At 41.0% G+C, this 24,742-nt stretch overlaps 1 long non-coding RNA gene across 1 annotated transcript; it reads right to left on the reverse strand.

Moving 5' to 3' along the window:
• Positions 1-3,726: 3,726 nt before the first annotated feature.
• On the reverse strand, positions 3,727-11,502 carry LOC138481055 (uncharacterized). The gene is made up of 2 exons (XR_011274189.1): positions 10,223-11,502; positions 3,727-6,763 (listed from the first exon to the last, which is right to left on the reverse strand). It is a non-coding gene; the product is annotated as an uncharacterized lncRNA (long non-coding RNA).
• Positions 11,503-24,742: the final 13,240 nt, after the last annotated feature.

Below are 24,742 nucleotides of genomic sequence, written 5' to 3' on the forward strand. Positions count from 1 at the left end.
CTTTCCTCTCACCGTCCAACTGCACTATACTAGCCAGAGCTTCAATCCTATCCAAGTTGGATTATTGTAATGCCCTATACGTAGGTTGCAACAAATATATTACTAATAAAATCCAAATCCTTCAAAATAATGCTCTGAGAGCTGCCCTGAGCATCCTGAAAAAAGCACATATCTCGGATATTAGAAGATCTGTCAACTGGCTTTCAACCAAAGATACAATCTTCCTCAAATCTGTCTCCCTGACGCATAAGTGCCTCCACCAGGCAGCTCCTCAATACTTGATAACCAGATTTACCAGACCAATCTCCTCCCACCCTTCTAGAAAGGCCAATTCTAATCTCCTCCTTGTGCTCAGATTCAAACGCACGATGTCTGGGGGGAATAGCTTCCCCGTCAAAGCAGCTCAATGTTGGAGCTCACTACCTCCACCCCTTTGGGAGGACCTACCATACCTACAATTTAGATCTAAGACTATCCACTGGCTTAAGGAACATGATACTTAATATCCTTCTAGGCTGTGCTACACCATAACTCCTGTAAATTGTGTATATCAATGTCTATTTCTTGCCTCTTAGAGGATACATGCTCTATTACTTGTAAATACTATACATCCTGTGTGCTACTTGATTGCCTATTATTGTCCAGCTTCCTCCAGCAATGTAACCTCTGCTGGACCCATCTTTTGCTGCTATGTAACTAAGCTTCACAATCCTCTTGCTGCCTTTGCGCCTTGCTACCCTTGGGTTAGGTGCGCACTATAAATAAACAACAATACAATACAATACATTGGACCTGGATCTCGAGAGCACTAGATTCTGGTAACCGAAGGTAGCCATCCCAGGAAGGGCTAGCTCCAGAAATTCTAAATGTAGCCTATAACATAAAGAGCCCTCCTTTAAAATTTGGCGCTTGGAATACAAGAGGTTTCGACCATCTATTGAGACATTCTGACGTCCATCTGAGTGACTACGACATACTATGTCTTCAGGAAACATGGCTCAGAGACCAACCATACATGGACGGATTTGAAGTCTATTTGGCACCAGCAATCAAGGGACTCTTTGGCCGTCCATCTTCAGGACTTTTGACAATGGTAAGGTCAAGTAACGAATTTCAAGTGATAAAGGAGATTGAATCATCTCTATGCTTCCAAGTTTTACAAATAAAGTGAAAAGGGTGTGCTCACCAACAGGCCCGGCCCTCTGCAGTAGAGATCATAATCTTCAATTCCTATTGGAACCCGATCGCTCAAAGCGATGAGCAATTTCTACATAAAGCTAATCTCATCCTGCAGAAAATCTTTGGGGAATATGACTTGGCCCACTTGATAATATGTGGGGACTTAAACTCATCATTCCCAGATGCCACAGAAGCAACGACAATGTGCCGCTTCAACACTTCGGCAAGTAAAAGAGGAAGAAAGAGGGTAAAAACAATGAAGGTGTATGACATGCTAAATCTCCACTCTCTAGGAGGAAAAGAGGAACCCGTTATCCCGAATTGTGCAATATTGGATCACATTTTTGTTAACTGTGATTTCATCACTAAATTCTGAGTTGTACCAATTAAAAACAGCAACCACAATCTGCTGGAATTTACGTGGATATCTTTTCAAGAGACATGAACACGAATGCACTCTGAAATAGAAGAGTCTGGGGGAAGAATAAAACTAAAAGTTAAAGTCAGTGATGTGGATGCCCTGACGGTCAGATACAACGAGTCTGGCCTAATTAAAACACAAACCGCCCTGGATTTTGTTCAACATCTAAACATATATAGACATACGGTCAAGAACTCTAAGTCCCACCTGTCTGGCTTTACCCATAAATACGACAAGGTTTTGGTCAAAGAGAGGAGAAAACTGAGGAAAATTCTCTGACTGGCGAAAAAAACAAAATTTCTTAAAGATCTACAGGCCGCAGCCTTGGCGAAGAAGATCTATAAAAATTGGTTAAAGGCGCATAAAGCGGTAATGTTCCAAGCAGACACCGAAGCACTTTTTCGGAGACTTTTGGCAAATAATAAAATCTTCAACAAACGCCACGGTAAACACATTAAACAACTCTGTTGGGGAACAGAAATGGACGTCCCATTTCACAGACCTCTCCAAAAATCCCAATTTAGAGTATCAACAACCCCAGCCTAAATCAGAAGCAGAGTGGTTTTTACCTACCGATGTACTATCCATCGAAATGAAAATCCGTAAACTGAAAAATTCAAGAGATCAGGGCTTGACGCTTTAACAAATGCACATCTGAAACAAGCCCCGGAGCAATGGGCTTTGTTCATTAAAGCTGTCTTTGACAGAATTATAAAAACGAAATCAGTACCATTATCTTGGGAAAAAGCAACCATAGTCCCAATTTACAAGGCTGGCCCTAGAGACAATCCAAAGAACTACAGACTAATAACCGTGCTTGACGTGATTGGCAAGCTTTATGGGTCCACGTTACTGGACGCTTTTCAATCTTGGGCTGAAGAAGCAAATGTCTCTGACCCTTTTCAATTGGGTTTTGCAAAAAACCTCAGAACCTTAGTAAACATTCTCCTAATCAACACCTTAAAGGAGAAAACAAAGGTCGGAGGGCCTCCAATTTACGTGGCCTTTGTCGACCTGGTCCAGGCCTTTGACCAGGTCCACAGGGAGCTTCTTTGGAAAAAGCTGGAAAGAAACAAATGCCCAGCTTTCATTCTGGAACAAGTCCAATCTCTCCATACAGAAACATCAATATCTGTAAGACTAAACCAACAATGAACCATTTCCAAACCCATCCTTACATCAAGAGGAGTGAAGCAGGGTTGCCCCTTGGCGCCAACCCTGTTCTGTGCATACTTATGGGATCTCAAAGACACAGTCTCAGGTCAGATCCTTTCCACCAAAATTGGGTGGCTTGACTATCTTGCGTCTTTTGTAAGCGGACGATTTAATCATCTTAGACCAAACTCAAATAGGTCTTCAAAGACAGCTGGACTCCTTGAGTGAGTATATAAGAACTAACAACTTGGAAATCAACACCTCTAAAACACAGATATTGACATTCCAAAAACCATCAAAAACAAGGGCCAACTTTTCATGGCGCCTGGAGGGCGTAAACATTCAAATGGTGGAAGAATTCAAATACCTGGGTGTCACTTTAGGCAACAACCCAACCGATAAGAACATGCAATTAAAACTGTGGGAGAAGATGAAACGCTTAACAGCCCAGGCAAAAAGAATTGAAAGAACATTCTGCACATTTTCTCTACAACCAATCATTCTGTTTTACAGAGCAAAAGTTGTTCCTGCAATCCTATATTGAGTAGAGGCTTTTCTGACTCTTCCGGATTACCTCTGGCAGAAGCTTGAAAGCCACTTCTGGAGGAGTCTGCTGAACCTACCACCATCAACACCAATGGTTCTGATTAGAAGGGAGGTTTGCGTTTCATCATTACGTGCCATCCAAGACAGAAACTGTTTGAGTCTTTTCAGAAAATTGATCATCTCTATACGTCCGCAACTTGTAGACATTATTCACAATGAGTTGTAGGACCCGAATTCAATTCTATAGAAACCATGGCACAGAGGGCCAAGGACACTTTGCTAGACATAGTGTCGGGGAGAAGCTGGATCCCCCCCCACCCCCAGGGCAGTGGGGGGCCAGCAGCCATAGCCTCACCAGCTATGGGAGGCCCCAACACCTCCCATATGGCCCCCAGAAATGCAACAGAGTTCCAAGCAGGCAGCAACATGTTTCAAACTGCTTTATTTCTAGGCACAGAAGAGAAAAAAAAGCCAAAGAAAAGCATCGTGTATCGCGAGTTCAGGCGCCGTCTCCCCCGGGGCTGTCTTGCAAGTAAGTTTTATAATCACACTGCAGGCTGACCTCACAAAATTGGATCAGCTCCCAGAAACCTATCTCCTCCCGTTATTGGCTGCAGAGTGGTGGGTTACATATGTAGCACTTATAGAGAGCCTGATAATTGGATATTTACCTCCTGCGTCAGTGGGTTGATTTAGCTGTGCCAGCCCCCATTACCTAATCCTAATCATGTTGCAACGTGACTTTGTTCCCATAACTTTTAGCTGGACAAGCAGTTCGCACCTGGTTCTGGCTTGTTACAAATTATGTTTCAATGTTGTGCGTGTCCTTGAGAAAATGTCTTTCTTTCCCAGAAAGAAAAAAAGCACACTGGGTTGCCGTGATTTACTCGCATTTGTGGATAATTAAAAAATGTCTGTCTGCAGAAAGTAGTTTTATCTTGAATTTGCGGCCTTGGCAAGTCGGACTTGTTTTGCGAGGAATGTTGATAAGGCTCCCGCAGCCAGTGTTCAGTGTTCAGTGAGTGAAATGAACTTAGCTGTAATTTTCCTGAAACATAGCTTTACACTGTGCATTTAGTCCATGTTAATTCATATAGGCATTTGCAAGCCTTTAAACAGGGATTTTTGTGTTTGTAGATTCTGATATTGCAGCATTGATTCTAATGTAGCATAGAAGTTGCACTGTTGGTGAAGTGGGTGTGTTTCAGCATATTTGTCACCCATGGGTGCGCTGGGGCGCTTGGGGTGCGGGGGCATGGATTTGGTCTCCATTTTCCCTCTTCAGTCCCCCCTCTGGTCGACTTTGTCGACCACACCACCAAGCAACATTCACCTCCTTCCGGTCTGCATATCTTTGCCAATTCCTTGAAGTGTCCATAATTTTCTGCATTGTTGTTGATCAACAGTACATATAGCAGTGTTCCCCTTCTGTGTTCCACCACACTCACTCCCCTTCGTACTTCCTCTGATCACAGGGAGTGGCCACCTTTATTACTGCTGGAACCATGTTGCGCACCGCTATCTTAGTCCGGCTCTTCCTTTCACCATGTCTCTTGTTTGCATTCCGATAACTTCTTCTGTTCTTCTTTTGCAATGTATTTCTATCTTGCACAAGGGTGCTGTGCTCGGTACTCGTCCTTCCGTTATCACCTTCAAGCAACCAGGCAGTCATGATGTCATCCATCACCATGCAAGCACTAGCTAGTTCTTTGCTTTCTCTTTTCAGATGCATTTTTTGCTGATCATTCTTTGGTATGCTTGTACTGCACCCACTCATTCTTCTTTCTCGCTCGAGAAGTAATTCCCCCCTCTTTTTACTTCTCTGTCTGTTTCTCTTCTTCCGTTGTTTTCCACCTTGGTGAATGTGTCACTCTTCACCTCTTCCTTGGTCATCACCAACAAGGGCATGCTGATGCGCTCCAATGAACACTCTCCTCCCCAATTCAGTGGTAGTTTCTCTTGATCTTTGGATGCATGTGCTCAATAGTAGTCCATAAGCAGTGATGTTCCTGCTCTCATCTCGCAACTTCTCTCAACCTTCTTGCATCCAGCATGATTGTCCACTTCTTGTTACTGTTGTGCTGGTAACATAACGTTGGTACCTTAACAGTATACGTCCTTCTTCAGTGACCATCTTTGCTCTTTTCTCTCACTCTGTTAGGCACTTATCATATTTTTGTCTCTTATTATTTTATTTGTTCTTCTCTCCTTTTGTTTTTCTTTCTTCTTTTATTATTTATTTATTTATTTATTTTTTTTCAATCTCAATGTTGCTGTCTTCCCTTGCAATCTTCTTCGCACCTTGTCATACATGGGCGTCGTGCTCTGCTGTAGTAATTTCTGTTGTAATCAATTCTCTTCCGGCATATGTTAAAGAACAGTCAGGACAGCTCTCTCCAGTGGTGTCCCTACCAATTTTGTACATGTGGGCATGTTGCTGGTCACTTCTGATATGTGTGTTATGTGTATGTTTTACTCCCCTTGTGTCTGCCCTTAACTCTCTTTACTTTAGCAGCAGCTTTTCCTTACCCACTGACGCCGTAACTGTTCCTGCTTAGGTTAGGGAATGTTAGCAGGGGATACAGCGGTAATGCTCATTATTACAAATAATTTTCAAAGTACCACCCCCATAATTTCGTTCATCATTAATAGTCCCATCGTGAAGGTAAAAGTCCTTATTTGCGTGCCCATAACCACTTACGCTGCTGGGTCCTTGCAGCTGATGAGATGATAAAGTTGCCCGCCTGAAAATCGCAAGAAAAGCGTTAATACGTTAGTACATGTTAGTAACATCAAGCTCCGCGAACTAAACAATCACTAAGGGCAAAATCAAACCTTCCCCTGGACATTTCGTGTTTTCAAAATTTCTCAATATGGGTAGGGAAAATCTTGGGCTGTTTATTCAATGCAAGCAAGGAAATATACTTCAGGGAAACATGTTCTAAGGGGTCTGAGGTTCTTGATAGGGTGGGCAATTGAGTGGGGAATTCTTCACAATGTTTTACTCAGTGGACCTCACAGTTTCTAATGGAAGATAACATTAAGGAAATTTCCTACACATTTCTAACAGCATACATACGCAACAACCTGCATGTGCGGGGAAAAGAGAAGAAACAAAACAGTGTTACAGCTGTAGGTGCACAAAATGTAATATGAAACTCAATTAAACTTTGGAAATGCGTGTGTCAGTCCCTATTCTAGTTGCTAGTGTGCGTTGGACCATGGGATGGCCATGTTTCCCTAACTCGGGAGAGTTCGTGCTATTTTGCAGTTCATGAAAATCTCTTGCGTTGGCCCTGTTGATCGTTGCTCCCTCGTTGCCAGGGTGGCCACCGCTTTGTAGGGCTTGACGCCTTACACTTCTGACCAAGTCTGTCAGGAGGGGAAAATGTCCCACTGTAGTCCATAGCCATTGGGTGTTGGTTGTCCGTTGTCTTCAGGCCTGCCCTGGGTCCTTTGGATCTGGCGAGAAATGAAATGGAAGCGCTTGAGACCTGAGAATTTACATATTCTTCATTTTCTTGACCTAACCTCTCTGCACTACTCTCACATTATTCAGTGTCCTAGTGGGAGGAGCCAATGGTACACCTCTGCACCATCCTGTCACCACCTGGTGGCGTTCAATGGCGGTCTGACTGTAAATTATTACACAATTCGGAATGTACCCAGAAAATGGGTAGGCACTTAATTTTTGTGAAGATACTCATTACACACTTGGATCATATATATGCAAATTGGGTGCTAGTGTACAAATGGGCCTTTGGATCTTTGTATTTACTGTGCTTTTGTTGTAAGTTATTTATAGTGCGTGCCTTTGTCCCGTGGGGCATCAGGCACTGACAAGCTAAATAGGGAAACATCAGGGTGGTAAATTTGTCATATAGGGTGGCTGTGTTTCTAAATTAAGTGCACCATGTTACTTAGTTAAGATAATCGCAGGGTTTTAAAATCTTTTTTATTTATTTATTTATTTATTTATTTCTATGGCTCCTCTCACACTTCTCAGGGCGTGCCTCGCAGTGAACTGCAGGCACTTTAAGCTGGTACTAACTGCAGGCACTTTAAGCTGGTACTAATGAAACCCGCTACCAATTTGCTCCCATTCTCTCTATCCCACCCCATGTCCACTTTTTAAACCTTACCTACTCTGTTAATTACTCATTTAGTCTAGTATTTTATTACTCCACTACTGTAATTACTGTTACATTTAAACAATATATATTTCTAATTACTGTTACATTTAAACAATATATATTTCTAATTACTGTTACATTTAAACAACATATATTTCTCCCCCCAATATCTGCTTTCAAATTTTAATACAACCATTATGCTCCAGTTCGTGCAACAATGACCTCTTTCCCTATGTGTGTTGGCTAATGCATTTGTGCCAGTGTTATTTTCAAAAGCGCTAGTGGCAGTACCACTTGCACTGTTATTTTGTCGCCAAATTAATTCTGTTGGGAACATGGATCATCCACCCTTTACCCCTATTTCTCTCCTCCTGTGGTGAACTGTCAATGAAATGTAGTCCTCCCCCCTCAAGTGCACCTTCTTCCACCTTGTGTGTCTCATTTAATTGTTCTGTGTTAATCGTGTATTCATGAGCCCAGTCTCCTCACTGAAAGATGTGTGCTCAAAATGTAGCTAAATGTACTCTCTTGTGATGCGCTATCATTATGCACCCCCCCTCTGTACCGTGCACCCCCATTATTCTTAAACAATCTTCCTTACTTTCAACATGTGTATGTCTGGTGTTTAACAAGTTATGTATTTCTCGGTTAATAAGGTGGTCATATCCACATTGCTCATGATGTCACAAATGTCTCTTCCCTAATGCATGGCCTAGTCGCCCCACTGTCACCCAGAAAAGAAAATGTTTTGATACCTATCACCACCCCTATGCAATTGTCCTCTGCATTATTGCGTGTGCGTGAGTGTGTGTGTCGGCGCGCGTCTCGCCCGCTCTGTCGGTGAAGCGGAGCATGAGTGTGTGTGGCAGAGTCAGTCAAATCAAGTTTGTCTTGGGCTGTCCTATTAGCGGTATAATGTCAATCTATGTCCTTTGAAATATTTGTTCCCCATCAGGAAGACCCCACCTAGTCATGTAACCGGTACCATTGCTATTGTGTCAGTGTTCTGTATGGGTGCTGGCTGCTGTGCAGTGCCCCTGTGTTGTTATTCTAGTCAGTCCTGGGGTAGTGGTGCTGTCATTTGTTGTGTCTGTACATGTAGTGGTGACAGTACCTGGATTGGTGCTTGTGGTGTCTGCTGAAATGATCCCATCCTGCCCCATGTATCCTCCCCACATGGGCGGTGCATATTGTGGTGATTGTTGACACTGCTATTGTGTGCGTGAGTGTTGAAGCTGTTTTTAACTGCCCCTCCCATCGCATGCTTGAATTATTTATTTTGTGCCTACTTGTCCTCAACTGCCTTTCTCTGCCCCTGTGTCATCAAATATTACACTCCCGGAGGTTCAGAAGGGTGAGTCCCCTCTTCCCTCTGCTCGTGTTTTTTCAACATCAGCTGACCCCTCGCATTTTCCTTTTCCTTCGTGCACACAGTTCAACTGTAGCCATGTGCTTTTTAAAGCTATTCCCGTGTAAGTGCTGTGTATGTGTGTCCTTAGCGATTGCTGCACATGTGCTTTTAAAGCTATTCCCGTGTAAGTGCTGTGTATGTGTGTCCTTAGCGATTGCTGCACATGTGCTTTTAAAGCTATTCCCGTGTAAGTGCTGTGTATGTGTGTCCTTAGCTATTGCTGCACGCTTCTGGAGAAGCCGCCTATGAGCAGCCATGGTCTTTTTAATTTACCTTCAGTACTTTTGAATCTTTGCACACTATGTTTTACTGACTTATTTCAGCATGGAAGCCGTGTGCTACACAACAAGTGAAGGGGAGTCATTTCTGTATTGTGTGATACATTTTACCTCTATTCAATTCGAAAATTTCGGTAGTCCGCTGTTCAGGGAGCAAAAGTTAGAAGATAATTGAACAATATTCAACTTCTGTGAGCCTTCTTGGCTCCGCACCTTAGCCAGTGCACTCCGCGTGCAATCCATCTTCACCAAACCATTGCCTTCTCCGGCACACCCAACAATCTTGCGCATGTGTCTTCCACACACCGCCTCTGGGTCACCTATTCTCCAAATCCAAAACCACACCACTATCTCCTCACCATCAAAACTTTGTGTCCTTATCCATCAATCTGAAGGTGACGTCACCAAACTAAAAACACAATGCAAATGAAAAGACAAATGTGCATACACAGAACAATAACCCATTTCTCCCAACCCCACAAAAAATCCCAAAATAAAACCCCACAATCCCCACAGCTGTCTTCCTGTCTCAACTGGAACAAGGTAAACCACAATAAACTCTTATAATTGGACTGCACACACTGCGTCGCCTAGTGCATGATACGCTCCTCACCAGGGGACCTTAACCAGCCAACTATCTTCCGCACTCGGGAACAATGTAGCTACCTCCTGCGGGGAAACATCATCCACTCACTGAACTAAAACGCTCAATTAGCAGGGAACCTCATCTACTCATTGATCTATAACGTCAATTCATAGGAAATCCAGACCCCGTACATGAAATCACCATCCAGACCAATCAGCGCGGCAATCCTGTTCTAGACCAATCAGCGCGGCACTCCTGTTCTATGTGTAGGGAGTCACTACCCCACCCAATATGCTCAAAAACACAAGAAGGGACCACTGCCACCACCCCAGTCCCAACTACAATTCACGTGCCGATCACTACCAATGCGCTGAATTTTGTGACAATGTACAATCACCCACCACCCAATTTACAATCCCTCCCTAAAAAAAAAAAAATTTAAAAAACAAACACTTTAACATTTCTACTTTAAACATTTCCCCCCCTCAGAGCCCATGTTGCTGGTTTACTTACATTTTCCTATGCTGCACTGGCAGTTGCACCACTGCTGGACACTCCCTCAATGCGCTTCACCGGACCCCTTCTCCTGCAGGGCTCTCACCTGCCCTCAAGCGGGGTATTTCCAACTGGCCCCCGAAGCCTTTAGCCGGTTACGCGTTTTTCCGGTGGTCTTCAGGTGCAGGCGAGGGTCTCACAGCTTCCTTGAGTCGGCGGCAGGGAGCTCAGTCCATCACAGGGCTTGCGCAGGCAGAGCTCAATTACCCATGTTACAATGAGCAATGAGCCTCACAGAGGGCACCAACTTGTCGGGGAGAAGCTGGATCCCCCCCCACCCCCAGGGCAGTGGGGGGCCAGCAGCCATAGCCTCACCAGCTATGGGAGGCCCCAACACCTCCCATATGGCCCCCAGAAATGCAACAGAGTTCCAAGCAGGCAGCAACATGTTTCAAACTGCTTTATTTCTAGGCACAGAAGAGAAAAAAAAGCCAAAGAAAAGCATCGTGTATCGCGAGTTCAGGCGCCGTCTCCCCCGGGGCTGTCTTGCAAGTAAGTTTTATAATCACACTGCAGGCTGACCTCACAAAATTGGATCAGCTCCCAGAAACCTATCTCCTCCCGTTATTGGCTGCAGAGTGGTGGGTTACATATGTAGCACTTATAGAGAGCCTGATAATTGGATATTTACCTCCTGCGTCAGTGGGTTGATTTAGCTGTGCCAGCCCCCATTACCTAATCCTAATCATGTTGCAACGTGACTTTGTTCCCATAACTTTTAGCTGGACAAGCAGTTCGCACCTGGTTCTGGCTTGTTACAAATTATGTTTCAATGTTGTGCGTGTCCTTGAGAAAATGTCTTTCTTTCCCAGAAAGAAAAAAAGCACACTGGGTTGCCGTGATTTACTCGCATTTGTGGATAATTAAAAAATGTCTGTCTGCAGAAAGTAGTTTTATCTTGAATTTGCGGCCTTGGCAAGTCGGACTTGTTTTGCGAGGAATGTTGATAAGGCTCCCGCAGCCAGTGTTCAGTGTTCAGTGAGTGAAATGAACTTAGCTGTAATTTTCCTGAAACATAGCTTTACACTGTGCATTTAGTCCATGTTAATTCATATAGGCATTTGCAAGCCTTTAAACAGGGATTTTTGTGTTTGTAGATTCTGATATTGCAGCATTGATTCTAATGTAGCATAGAAGTTGCACTGTTGGTGAAGTGGGTGTGTTTCAGCATATTTGTCACCCATGGGTGCGCTGGGGCGCTTGGGGTGCGGGGGCATGGATTTGGTCTCCATTTTCCCTCTTCAATAGGATCTACGGAACTTGAACTTGTAAATACCCGACAAAAGTGACCATGAAATTGGAAACATGGGATTGGATAAAAACTCAAGAGTTAGCCTTGGCATATAAATTATTCTCACACCTTCATTTGGTCAGTAGGAAATTGAATGATACAAGACCATATCTGAGGAAATTTCCAAATTGTCAGTCGCGGCAAACATTCATGAGAGCACGGCTGAACATTATTCGCACACATGAAGTTAGAGCTATTAGAGGGATCTCAACCTGTAGCTTATGCCGGTTCTGTGACAAGAGAGAAGAAAAGGAAACCATTAGACATCTCCTTTTGGACTGCATTGGATTGGAAAAAGAGAGACTGACCCACAGGATACATCTATTTGAGGGCATATCCCACTATGATGAGGAATTTTGGTGGAATCGTTTAATGGAAGGAGAGAGAACGCATAAGACCATCACGATGAATCAATTCCTGCAGAACAAAAGCCTAGAAGTGGACCATTTACATCTCCTTCCTTCTTTTCTCAACTTTACATATTCTCTTTCTCTCTCTCTCTCCTCTGTCAGGATTTCTTAGGACTATACAATCATGTAATCTTTCACGAAGGATGTAAGAATTTTTGTGTAAAAAAATGTGAAAACATTTCAAAATAAATAAATAAATAAATATAAATTTGTAGGACATACCATTTTGCCTTACTGCATAATATATACATATGTACCTATAATTTGTACATGTACACACAGCAATGTGTACTCCTAAATTATTGTGGAACAACCACATGTATTATTTGATATGCAATGTTAATCACACTTTCCACACTATTGTTAATGACCTAATAGATCAATGTACATACTATAAACATCCATGTACAAGCAGTCATTTGTAGTCCCTTTTTGCAATAATAGTAAGCCGTGCATACACAAATGTATTTATAAATGCACATGATATAAAGTCACTTACACAAATAAGTTTACCATATGAATACAAGCGCATCTTGAAAGTGTAACAAAACTTTATTAGGATAACATATATAGACCCTATTGTTAAACTTCTTGCAATATTTATGTAACTATAAAACAAATAGTAAACAAACAATGTTATAAAAAAAACAATATTACAATGTTTATTTTCAAATAAGCCACTATTAATATTTGCAAGTGTTTACAAATAACGTTGCATGATGTACAGGTACTTATTACTTGCATACTTAAATACATACATACATGCAACAGTGTATGTTGTATTACTTTTATAGAGACAAAATCTGATGGTTCAGAGAAGGAAGAACACATACCTTCAACATATTTTGATAAAGCTATTAGAAGCAACAAAACAAAAGAAATAGAAGTTAAAACAACATCAAGAACACACTTGTGTTTAACATTTGGTTAAAATTAATATAAAAGTAATTTAAATCAAAACATGTTCTGTACCTTAACATTTTACACTTTTCAATTTTTATTAATTTCTAGCTGTGAAGTATAAACAACACAACATGGAAATTCAAACAGATTGAACACCCTAACAGAAAGTAGCTAAGAAAACTATTGTTACACCTACAGCAGATGAAGAAAGAACAACCTGAGAAGGAAACAATGGTCACAGTTTCAACCACTCAAGAGAAACCAGATAAAAAAAACACATGTAACATCTACCACAAGTAAAGGGATCCCTTCTGGTGCACCCCCTTTCCCAGCCCAAGAGATACTATCACCTCAACAAGTACACTATGTTAAGTAATGTAAACAATGCAACATGTTATAAACTATATACAATTAAGAACTGTATTATTAGTAAACAATAATTGCATAGTTTTAGTATCGTGAAATAACATGTTAGTTAATGTTAGTAATATAACAATGTAACATTTGAGTCAATTATATACTATGCTATAACTTTTCTATTTCTATTACTAAAAACAATTGTGTACAACATAATCAAATATGTGCAGAAATACCTATATATTTACTGTATAAAACATTTAAATATCATTGGTAGACTCTGCTGTTCATCTACTTGAAAGAAGTTCCATAAATACCCGAAAAGTTATGGGAGGGCGGGGAGTGAGGGGATGGGGGAGAGAAAAAAAAAACATACCTGAGTCCCCGCCGGGAAGCGGTGGCAGCTTCTCAGCTGTGTGGAGGCTTGGGGAGGGGATAGCCCTGCTTCGAGCCTCCTCATTGGCTGAGGGGCTGCCACGCCCCCTGCCAGGAACAATGTCCATGGAATCAGGGCTGAGGGATTTCCGGCCGAGTAATGACCTGGCGAGAGCCAATCAGAATGTGTTTTACATTCTGCTTGACTCTCGCTGGGTACTAATATGGAACAACATACCAAAACATGTATACTATCTGTAAAATACCATTTGTTTCTACACGTTAAATAGCCACTAATCAGGAACAACTGTCCACAAGATGTGCAGCCCACTACCATCTGGGAAATTGAACTCTTGGTTATTGGAATATTTTGAAAGCCTACAACCATAGGATATTAAAAAATGAAGCACGATTAATTTGCATCCTATGTTAAGTCTACACTAAATAAGGGAATTTGAAAAAGTACAACACTGGCAATTTAGCATTGTTATAATACCTGATAATTAAACATCAATTCATCTGCTTAGAACATGTATAGAAATGCAAACCTGCTCCTTCTATCACAACACCAGATTTAACTTCCTCCCATGCCAATAAGATATCCAAAAAGGAAACATGAAAAGACACTAAAGATAACCCAACGAATCAAATTACCTCCACCAAAAAGGCCTGTCAGATTGGTGAACATTGGAACATTGCAAATTACAAACATCACAAGCAATTGATAATAAAGTCTGCCGGTAGGGTTTGGGGCTGCATGAAATGTGGGGCAATTATTGCTGTGGGAGATATCAGTGCAGTAACACAACCCAAAACACTCAACTATCAATCATGCTGGTGGAAAGTAAAGTTTGATTTGTTTTAATAGATACATCATTTCTTTTCTTGACTTTATTTGTATTATGATGTGCTATTAACATCAAGTTTGCATAACACAGTGTGTGATTATGTTACTTTACAAAACATATGTTGTTATGTGTTATCATAAAGGCATATTTCTATTATAATAAAAAAAACTATTTTACATATTTGTATCTCATTGTAATTTTGAACTGCATTATTGCTTCATGAATTGATAGCAAACATTTGTTTTTATAACATTTGGAAAAGTAACTTCAGCTTCTATTACTACTTAGTTTCTCTTCAGTAACAGCATCAATAAATATTGAAATGGAAGGTTAAGGTTCAAATGTGCACATGTGCATTTGGGAAATGCACAGTATAAAATCATGCATGCACAGTTAATTAAAACATACTTACACTAATAAATCTGTCCATATACTCCAGTAGGCTAGGTGGTAAGTTAAATTGCCATACACATTACAAAACAAGCACTATTGTACAATGTAGGACACTGCATGCATATGTTTGCTTTATTCATTCCATGTCATATGTATGTTCATTTGTGAAATCAGATAGACAACAGTAAAACATTTTATTTATCGACTGTGTAAACATGTACAATGTTACTGCAACTAATATAAATGGTGGATAAACCTCCTACTTAGACCTCAAACTTTTACAAAACAAGAGTGACCACAATCATAAAGGCGAAACAGGCACAGTCAAGAGATATACCTCATCCGCCTTTTGTGTTAACGGTGGCCGAGGGCATGATATACTCTCAAGAGAGGTGCAGATGTGAAAAGTAGCAACATAAACAGAAAATTACAACAGCCCAAAATAAAGGCATGTCATATCAAGGTTTCAAACAAATATATACACTGTAATCAAGTATACCATATGGAAAAATAACATAATATGAAAGAGATAGAAAGATCCAGCACTCTGGGCAATGAAACATGGATGAAAGCAATACAATAACCACAATGTTTGTAATAGTTTATGCTCTTATGCAAGAAAGGGATTAAGGGTGACCTAACCATACTCTAGAACCCAAAGATGGACCAGGTGTCAGCTAGCAGTCAATAATACTATTTTGCTGTTCTTGTGTAGGTAAGTTGTTATTACATCACCAGGCTTTTTTTCGCAGTGTTTTTTGCTGAAAGGTTTAGGCAGAAAAACCCATCGAAAAATATAGGGGGTGGGTGGGTAAGGTTATATAAGCGGTAGGGGGGTGTGGGGTATAGGGACTACAAAATATGGAAGAGAGCTTGAGGGGAACCCCCAAATAAAAAAAAATAAATGCAATGAGTTTTTATCGGCCGAACATTTTGTTGGCAAAAAACTCTGCGAAAAAAAGCCAGGTGATCTAAGAACATAGAACCCTTGGGTAACAGGCTTATTGACACTGAGCGAGTGGTCCAAATCCTTTATGGATGCAGTGAGCCACCGTGATCCATATGAGGAACAGGCGTCGAGTCCAACTTGAAGTGAAGCAAATGGAGGATTGATTTCTTCCAAGGCAACAGCATGCTTAGCTGGCACGGTGCAGTGACAAGCTGGTTCGAGGATGAAGCAACAGCGGCCAACAAAGTATTCTTGAATAAGTGAAGTCCAGAAATATATCAGAGAAGGCGTGGGAGACCCCTTCTTTTAAAGGAAAACATTCACTGTGATTGGACAACAGCAAGCCTGCTGAAGACCAGGGTACAGTCCCTGGTCTTCAGACAAAGGGTTTTTGCCTTCTGACATTCTATACAAAGTGCTTTGTGTTAAAGAAAGTAGAAGGGACAGGAAGAAAGAGAGTATATAGAGAGAAACAAGATGGTGGAATCTTTCCCCTACTATGTGGAGTTCCCTCTGTCTACACTGTGATGAATTGGATTCTGTTCCGCAGGAGTACAAGGATGAGTACGGCTAAAACAGCCCACTCAGCCTTCACACTTGTACAAACAAAAACACAATGCAATCATAAAGTTAAGACAGGGACAGTTAAGAGATATACCTCCTTCACCTTTTGTGATAACATGGGTCAGGGCAAAGCTATGCTCTTAAGCAGGGAGAGGGGAGTAAAGGCGAACCAGTAGTGATGCAATCAACACAGTATCACAGTCCAAAATAAAGAGAATGTCCAATCAAAGTTCTACTCAAATATATATACTTAAATTAAGCACACCATCTACAATAGGACAAATAGAACATACTGTACAAAAACGCACGTCGAACGAAGAACATGGAAAATGCAAAGGACTGGGGAAAGTAGCACTCTGAGCGTAGTTCCAGGGGTGGTAGACAAATGACTAGCCACAAAAAGGATACGTTGTTGGTAAAAACATGAGCGATCATGACCTAACCAGCCCCATCCCTCTCGTTCAAGGTGTGGTGAAAACAGATTGACTGGTTCAGTGAGGTAGAACAGGGACCTTTGGCTGGTCTGGCCCTCTGGCTGCTGTGAGGCCAGCTCAGGGTAGCCCAGGTGGGGACAGATGGTTCATTTAATGGTGTGCTCTCCCAGCTTTAGGATATTCCAGTGCAGAGTGGTAAGTCCTGGTCCACAGCAGAGGTCATTCCCAATGTGCCCTGGGAGTGGGCAGGGACAGATCTTCCTTCTGCCTTGGATGGCTCCTTATTCACCTGAGGCTGAGGGCTTTGGAACAGCTTTCCAAAAGGATGTCCAGTGAGTTCTTCAGAGCGAATCTGCAGCCATAAGAGAATCTGAAAGGATTTTAGAGAATCTGATGAAAGGGTGGGAGACCCTTTCTTTTAAAGGCACAAGTCCCCAGTTGATTGGGCTAAATCTAGCCTGCCTTAGTGGTCCAATCCCTACTCTCGAACAGAGTTAGCTTTGCATTTCTAATGTCACACCCTAAGTGCTTTGCTCCAGAGGAAGGAGAGGGGACAGGAAGGAGAAAGAGGGACAGATAGAAACAAGATGGTGTAAGTCTTCTTCCATTGACCAGAAAACTCCTCCCTACTCTAGTCCCACCCTTATCCTTCCCACTAAGAACAAATGCCCTTTAGAGATGAAGCATCCTGGTGTGGGGCTACTCCTTTTGAATGGGGGTGTTCCTTTGATGCCCGGCCCAAGACATCTGCCTACTGTGCGGATGACAGTAGTGGAGGATGTTACCTGCTCTCACAAAGAGATCAAAGAAACGGCCCAGTCCTACAGGTTCCTATCCTTCCATTTGGCAGTGTAAACCTGGCTGACCAGAATACACATCACCTTCCACAGTGGAGCAGACTCACAGGAGCTGACACATGTGCAACATCAATTTTAATGTAGGTGCCTTGATCATAAGTATCGTCATGCACTACGGCTGACTCAGGAATAGCTATTATTTAGAGTTTATTCTATCACCAACATGGGTTACTTATGTTAATCATGGTTTTGGGTACAGTGGGGGCATATCCCAAGTGCCGCCCCTGTGCTCCAGAGATTTGATTGTCACTGCGGCTGTCGAGTCAACCTGCCCTACACCACGTGTAGAGCAGACACTGTGGATTAGGCTACTCATACAGTAGAGCACAAGTATGCTATGTTTTTGGCATGTAGATGATGAAAAGGGGAATTTGCTTAGCAGATTACTATTTTGGAGATGGAATTACCTGCATCAATTTACGTATTAATAAAACAGGGCTTTACACCCCTGCCAGATGGCAAGTCCTCAAATAAACAAACCCGACCCCCTTCCTTGTCAATAGCATCAAAGGTGCTTTGGTATGCAGCATGCTAGACGTTTTAGGGATGGGTGTGCCCTTTGATTTCTGTTTCCCAGGCCAGCTCCTGCTGGGAGGCTGGCTCACTGGAGAGAGTTGTTACCCAACCTCACAATAGATCAAAGGTGATGCACAGTCATTCATTCTCCTGCTCGGCAATTTGGCAGATCCAGACTGTCTGAACAGAATAATCATATCCATTCCAAAGCAGAGCTGGACTCACAGTGCTGACACATATATGATTTCAGTTTGATGTGGCTTCGGATAATTATGAGAGATACTAGACACCATAACTAATCCCACACTGTATTCCGCAAAGCCATCAAGACCAACCCCTCTTTGTTTGAGTTCTCAAAACCTACCTGCAATGCACCATAACATGCAACTACCGAAATGCATTAAAGTTTTTTCTAGGGCGGCTTCACTGTAACCCTCAAGTAAGCATCCTTAAACTCTGTTTCAGTGCCTCGATGTCTGCGGGCTGTTTCTGTGCTTTACAAATTCAAATAAATAAATAAATAAATAAATAAATAAATAAATAAATAAATAAATAAATAAATAAACTTAAACTTAGGTATGACTTATATTTAAAGTTTATGACTGCCCCCAGGATAGTTACTCTCATAGTTATGTGGTTTAGAAACAGGAGAGCATGTCTTAAATACACTCACTAAAAAAAGAGGTAATTTTCCTGATCTGGATTGAAGTTCCTTTTTTTAAAGTTAAATACAAACATCTGCTGTTCGTCCTGTCTCTTCAGCCTCCTGCTGTATCTGAATTCATACATCACCAGTCTATTGCTCTCATAGTTCCTAACCTTGAATAACAACATTCTAGAAAGGAGCACTGTCTAGCTTACTGTCAAGGGAATAATTATAAAAGTTGGGAAGTAAGGATCATACGATGTTGATCTAGCTTATTGTGAAATATTACATTAACATTTTCTTACACACATGAAACTATGCCCATCTCCCTGATAAGTCAACAACACAGCGAATAGCCATAATCTTTCTGAACCACTTTCTCAGAGGAATATATTGACCCACATTTCCTCCCTTTCCTATGCAACTTTATATTCATCCTCTCCCCTGCCTGCAATCTCTAATTATTGCAACCACACCTATAATCATGTCTCAATATAAACATTTATCCACTCATACTGATGCAATCCCTGATCTTCTCCACATCTGACAACACAACTTTAGACAAACTCAGCCACTGCAGCGTCAACAGTCTATTTGGCTTGTAACTCTAAACGCCTCAAATGATAATGCACCAGTCGTACTGTGGGGCATAATCCTGCATTGAAACACTGTACACATCAATGATCTTTGCCAATTCTCATTCACCCTCATTGACATTCTTATGATATCCATCACTGTCCTATAATACCTTTCCGCACACCCATTCCTTTGAGGATGATTCAACAAGATTCTCTTATGCATGATCCCCATTTCCATCAACCAACTTCGAATCTCACTTGAAACAAACAAGGGTCTATTATCACTTAATATGGTTGAGGGATACCCTTCTCTCCAAAATACATTTTTCCAAACATTTGATAATACTCTTTGACATAACATCTCTCAAAATTCTCACCTCTGGCCATTTAGACAATATATCCATCACCACTACAACATAAACATCTCAGGCTCCAGCAAAATGTAACGATCCCAACAGATCAACTGCAATATCCTCCCACAGAACTTTGGGTTCCTGTGGAACCACCATTGGAGGTACTCTGGTCTCCAAAACATTAACGCTATCTCTACATTCCCGACATTATTTTATTTGAGACTCAATAAACTCATCTATTTCTGGTAACCAGAAAATCAGTACTTATCACTTAGTATGGGAAACCCTATGTGTCCTTCATGTCCTATTTTGATATTAGCATTTTTTCATTTAATTTGGCACAACTAATCTTCTTTGACCTCTGCACATTTATTCTCCTTGAATACTTAGTTCATTCTTCACTCTCTTATATTTCTTGATCTTACCATCTCCATTATGTTTATACCTATTGGCAATCCACCTGATTTTTATCTTCCGCTTGACCGCTTGATAGACATCATCTTCTTCACATGCCTTCATCCATTCTTCTTCTTTGATACATGCTTCAACCACAAATGTATCTCTAATATTATCCCCTGACTCTATTATTCCATCTCCATCTTCACCATTAACTGGATTTCTATACAAACCATCAGCCATAGCATTTTCTTTAACAGACAGATGTTCCACTATGAAGTCTAAACCTTGTAATTTTAACAAACACTTCTCTATCCTTCTTGATATGCCACCTAAATCCTTATTATTAAATATTTTAATCAATGGCTTATGATCTGTTTGAACAACAGAATGTCTACCACACAAATATACCTTTAATTTCATTACCTACCATACTGCAGCTAACACTTCCCTGTTCTATGAGGGAATATCTTGATTCCATTCATTTGAGCACCCTGATGCAAATGCTATAGTGTATACTTTTGATATATCTCTTGCAATAAACCAGCTCCTAATTCAAACTCACATGCTTTGGTGTGAACAATCATCTCCAGCTTATCCTTGTAAACTTTCAAAAGGGGGGCCTTCATAATATCCTCATTCACTCCTTTAAATTCTGAACCACACTCACTTGACCACTCAAACTTTACTCCTTTTCTGGTCAATTTCCTCAATTCTCTTGTTTTGCTAGACAACCCATTTATAAACTTAGCATACTACTCTATCAACCCAAGGAAAGGCGAGACAACAATCGTATTGCTAGGAATGTTCATCTAAGCAATTGGCCTTCACAGCACTCCCCTTTGGTCTCACTCCTTCTCCAGACAAATTGTATCCCAAATGGTCAACTTCTGACTTCCTAAACCTGCACTTCTCGAATCTCAAAGTGAGTCCTGAATATTTGACACCCTTAGTTCCTCCAAGAATACTATGAATGACCTTCTGCAAGACAGTTCCTGCCGATACCAACCCAAAAAGCATCTTCACACACTTGAACATCCCAATATGTGTTAGGAATGTTGCTGCATCTGAGGATTCAGGTTGCAACCGAATTTGGTTATACACCAACCTGAGATCAAGACGCAAAAACAACTTTGTCCCAGACAAATCATTAATTAATTCATCCATTTTTTGGGATTAGAAACCTCTCCACCACCACATTCCTGTTGGCCTCTTGCAAAGGTACATACATTCTTACCAACCCATTGGCTTTTCTCACCACCTCAATCGGGCTAACCCATTCTGCTGAATTTGTTTGTTCAATTACACCTTCGCTCATCATCCTCTCCAATTCCAGTTCCACTCCTTTCCTAAGGGACAATGGAATTGTCCTCAATTTTGCTACTGTGGGACATGCTTCTTGTCTAAATTTGATTCTATGAATGAATCCCTTTAAACATCCTACCTTTTCTTCAAACACAGTCAGCACCCATTTGTGCAGCTCTTGTTCTTATAAGCTCTGCTCTATTGCAACTTCCTTACCACTCTTTCTGTATACGTATTCAGCTGCATTAGGATCCAATTTGATCCAGAGAGCAGCTAGACAACTCCAGGTTTGGATCACTTTAATTCCATAGTTCTTCACAAACTCTATCATTAACACATTTAATCATCAACTGATCATGAAGATGTTCTTCCTGGCAACAACCAAACTGACACTTAATCGCCAAGCCCCTCAACGCAGTCACACACTCTTCAATAGATTCTCCTCTCTTCTGATCTCTTGTCTCAAAAATGTTTCCTTCACTTCAATGCTAGATTCAAACACACTTAACTCCACTCCATCACATGTCTGGATTGAACTGGGCAACCTTTTCTATATCTCTTGGCCAGCATGCCCCAGTCAATGAAAGAGCAATGCATATTTCCTTTCAATGAGGGCCGTACACCAGAAGCACAAACTTCCTTCCATTCTTTCCACTGAATAGTCGGTTCACCAGGTTGGGTTAGGAACAGGGGTAAAAAAGTGCAGGACCTGGTATGTTTGCCATTGATTACAATTTGTTATTTCACTTAGTTGTCTTGGCATCTGATGCCCCTCTCTCTTAAATACCTACAAATCCCACATTACAGTTAGAGAACACACTTCTTATTTTTGTCCCTCACATTTGTTCTAAACTGTGATTAATGGCCACTGGCACCACTACTTCCAAATTCTGCAGTCAAAAAGCAGTCACAAAGCACACCTCTTATGTCATGCCCTCCCCTTTGTTCCAATCCACCACCATCATTACTCACAGTCTATAGACCACAGAGTCAGTGCTCACACCCTCAGAGGCACGCATATGTTTCATTCAGCATTGCCAAGTACCTTCAGTGCGCAGTCCATTGTCAAACACAGTTATTACGTGGCATGCAGTATTGCTGAGCAACCATGAATAAACTGCAGTCATTGCCTTTCCGTGACTTTGAGGTTGTGTCACTACGCAATCCCCCTCGGCTCTCAAGCGCAAACTCCTCTTCGTGCCTATCACCCTCGTTCCAAACGTGTGAGGCCTCCCATATCAAAGAGCAAGCAAAGAATAACTGCCCAACATGCATCGCCTGGGCCGCGGTAGCTGGTAACAAGACCATCCATGAAAGTTCTTGGGAGGATACCTCAGGGGCAATGCTCTCGCCTTGGAGGCAAGACGATGCAGAGCAACCCAGGTTCGATCCCCGGGTCTGTGCTTAGAAACCTCTGGGCATTAAGCACATTATAAATAACCAATTACAATTACAAAAAAAAGTTGCCTTCAGGTTCATGTTGTACCTCTGCACTACACTGCAACCACACAGAGGATCAGCAAGCTTGTTACCGATTCTTGATCTGGATTGAAGTTCCCTTTTATTAAGTTAAATACAAACAGCTGAAGTCCATCCTGTCTCTTCAGCTTCCAGTTGCAACTGAACTCACCCATCACCATTCTATTGCTCTCATAATTCCTAACCTTGAAAAACAACATTCTAGAAAAGAACACTGTCTAGCTTACTGTGACGGGAATAGCTATATAACACAGCCCCTGTCGTGAAGTGACTGGCTGTCACAATAAAAAATACAATAAATACAAAATAATTGGCATTTGTGGTGTTAAACATATCATTATATTTGTCCATATGCTACAATTAAGACCAGTTGATAGAGGCTTGTATTTAAAACAATCATACCAAAGGACGGTGTAAAACATTATGAAGCATATGTAATGTAAATACTTGTGCTTATTTTGAACAATTTGAATTGATTGAAAATAAGAAACAAGGTGAAGATTTAGAATACCCCAATGTAGGTCATGACACTCTAATTGGTGAATTCACCACAAACCCCAATTACAATACAATAATAAAGACTAATTGAATTATTATATGGAGATGTTGTAAAAACAGAAGGATTGTATAGTTTCCTATTAAAGAAAGGGGGAAAATGGTATGACTCATGTCCACTTTAACTGTCTGTGAGAAAGGTACTTAGACAATGATTTCTATTGAAATTAAAAACATAATTTCAGTTAAAGCAGTAGACACCGTGCAGTAGTATTGATTAGGTAAAACAATGCAAGACAATGCAAACAAAAGATGAGACTTGCAACATATAGTGGTTAAAACTGAATGTATTGATAGTAGCTGACACTTTTGTAGAAAAGCAAGAGTAATTTGAAAAATAAATGTAAATTTCTAAGACGTCTTAGTTAATGGAGGAATGGGTTGCATGGTTGGCTTTGAAAAACATGCTAGACTCTAATTTATTAAACATTCCCTAATAAAGTTTTATAACATTGAAGAAGTTCAACAAATAAATGGAGTAACTGTCCATTTTTAAAATTGTAAAATAAAGTTATGTTACAAGCAACAATTTCAAATAACAACTGTATAAGGCATGTCAATACACAGACCACCAGATACGGGTTGTAACCAAGCCTTTTTAGGCATTCATATATTGTAAATATGACACCTTTTATCTTTCTGTGCATATCATTTGCACACTAGTTGAGAGCATAGCGCAATGCAAATGTGAAGGTCATTTCACAGAAACCAGAACATCTTAGTTTGTATTTGCATTGAAAATATTTCATGCAATAGAAAGGCATTCCGAAAACCATACATTTGCTCTCTGAGCTGTGTTCATCTAGAATTTCAGAAAGAGACAGAACACAGTGAGATAATGAATTGTTTATTTTGTTCAACTTCTGCTGTGTTTTGTGTCTTTAGATGTCACAGAGAGGAGCATTATGCATGCATATTCATTTCAAGCATGTTAGGGTCCTATCATCAAGAATACTTAGATAGCATTGGTAAGTAGCCTTTGTGACTCATATATTCTGCTTATTTAAGTGAATGCATGTTTGCATTGCACAAAAATATTTTTCGAAGTTCCTACATTGTGTGAATTTATCAGAAAGATGCATTTATGTGGTGTGTCAATTCATATGATTGTGAAGGAGAAGGTTTTCTACAAATATAATGTAGTGTTTGAAGCCAGACATCTTTGATACACAACTCTGCTCTGCTGCTTATGTGTTCTACTTATTTTCAAGTTTAATCATGTTTTGGTTGCCTCTACATTCATTTTACATCTCGTTTGTATTGAACACT

Source organism: Ambystoma mexicanum, chromosome 5p (genome assembly GCF_040938575.1).
Source record: "Ambystoma mexicanum isolate Mex_15411 chromosome 5p, UKY_AmexF1_1, whole genome shotgun sequence".
NCBI lineage: Eukaryota > Metazoa > Chordata > Amphibia > Caudata > Ambystomatidae > Ambystoma > Ambystoma mexicanum.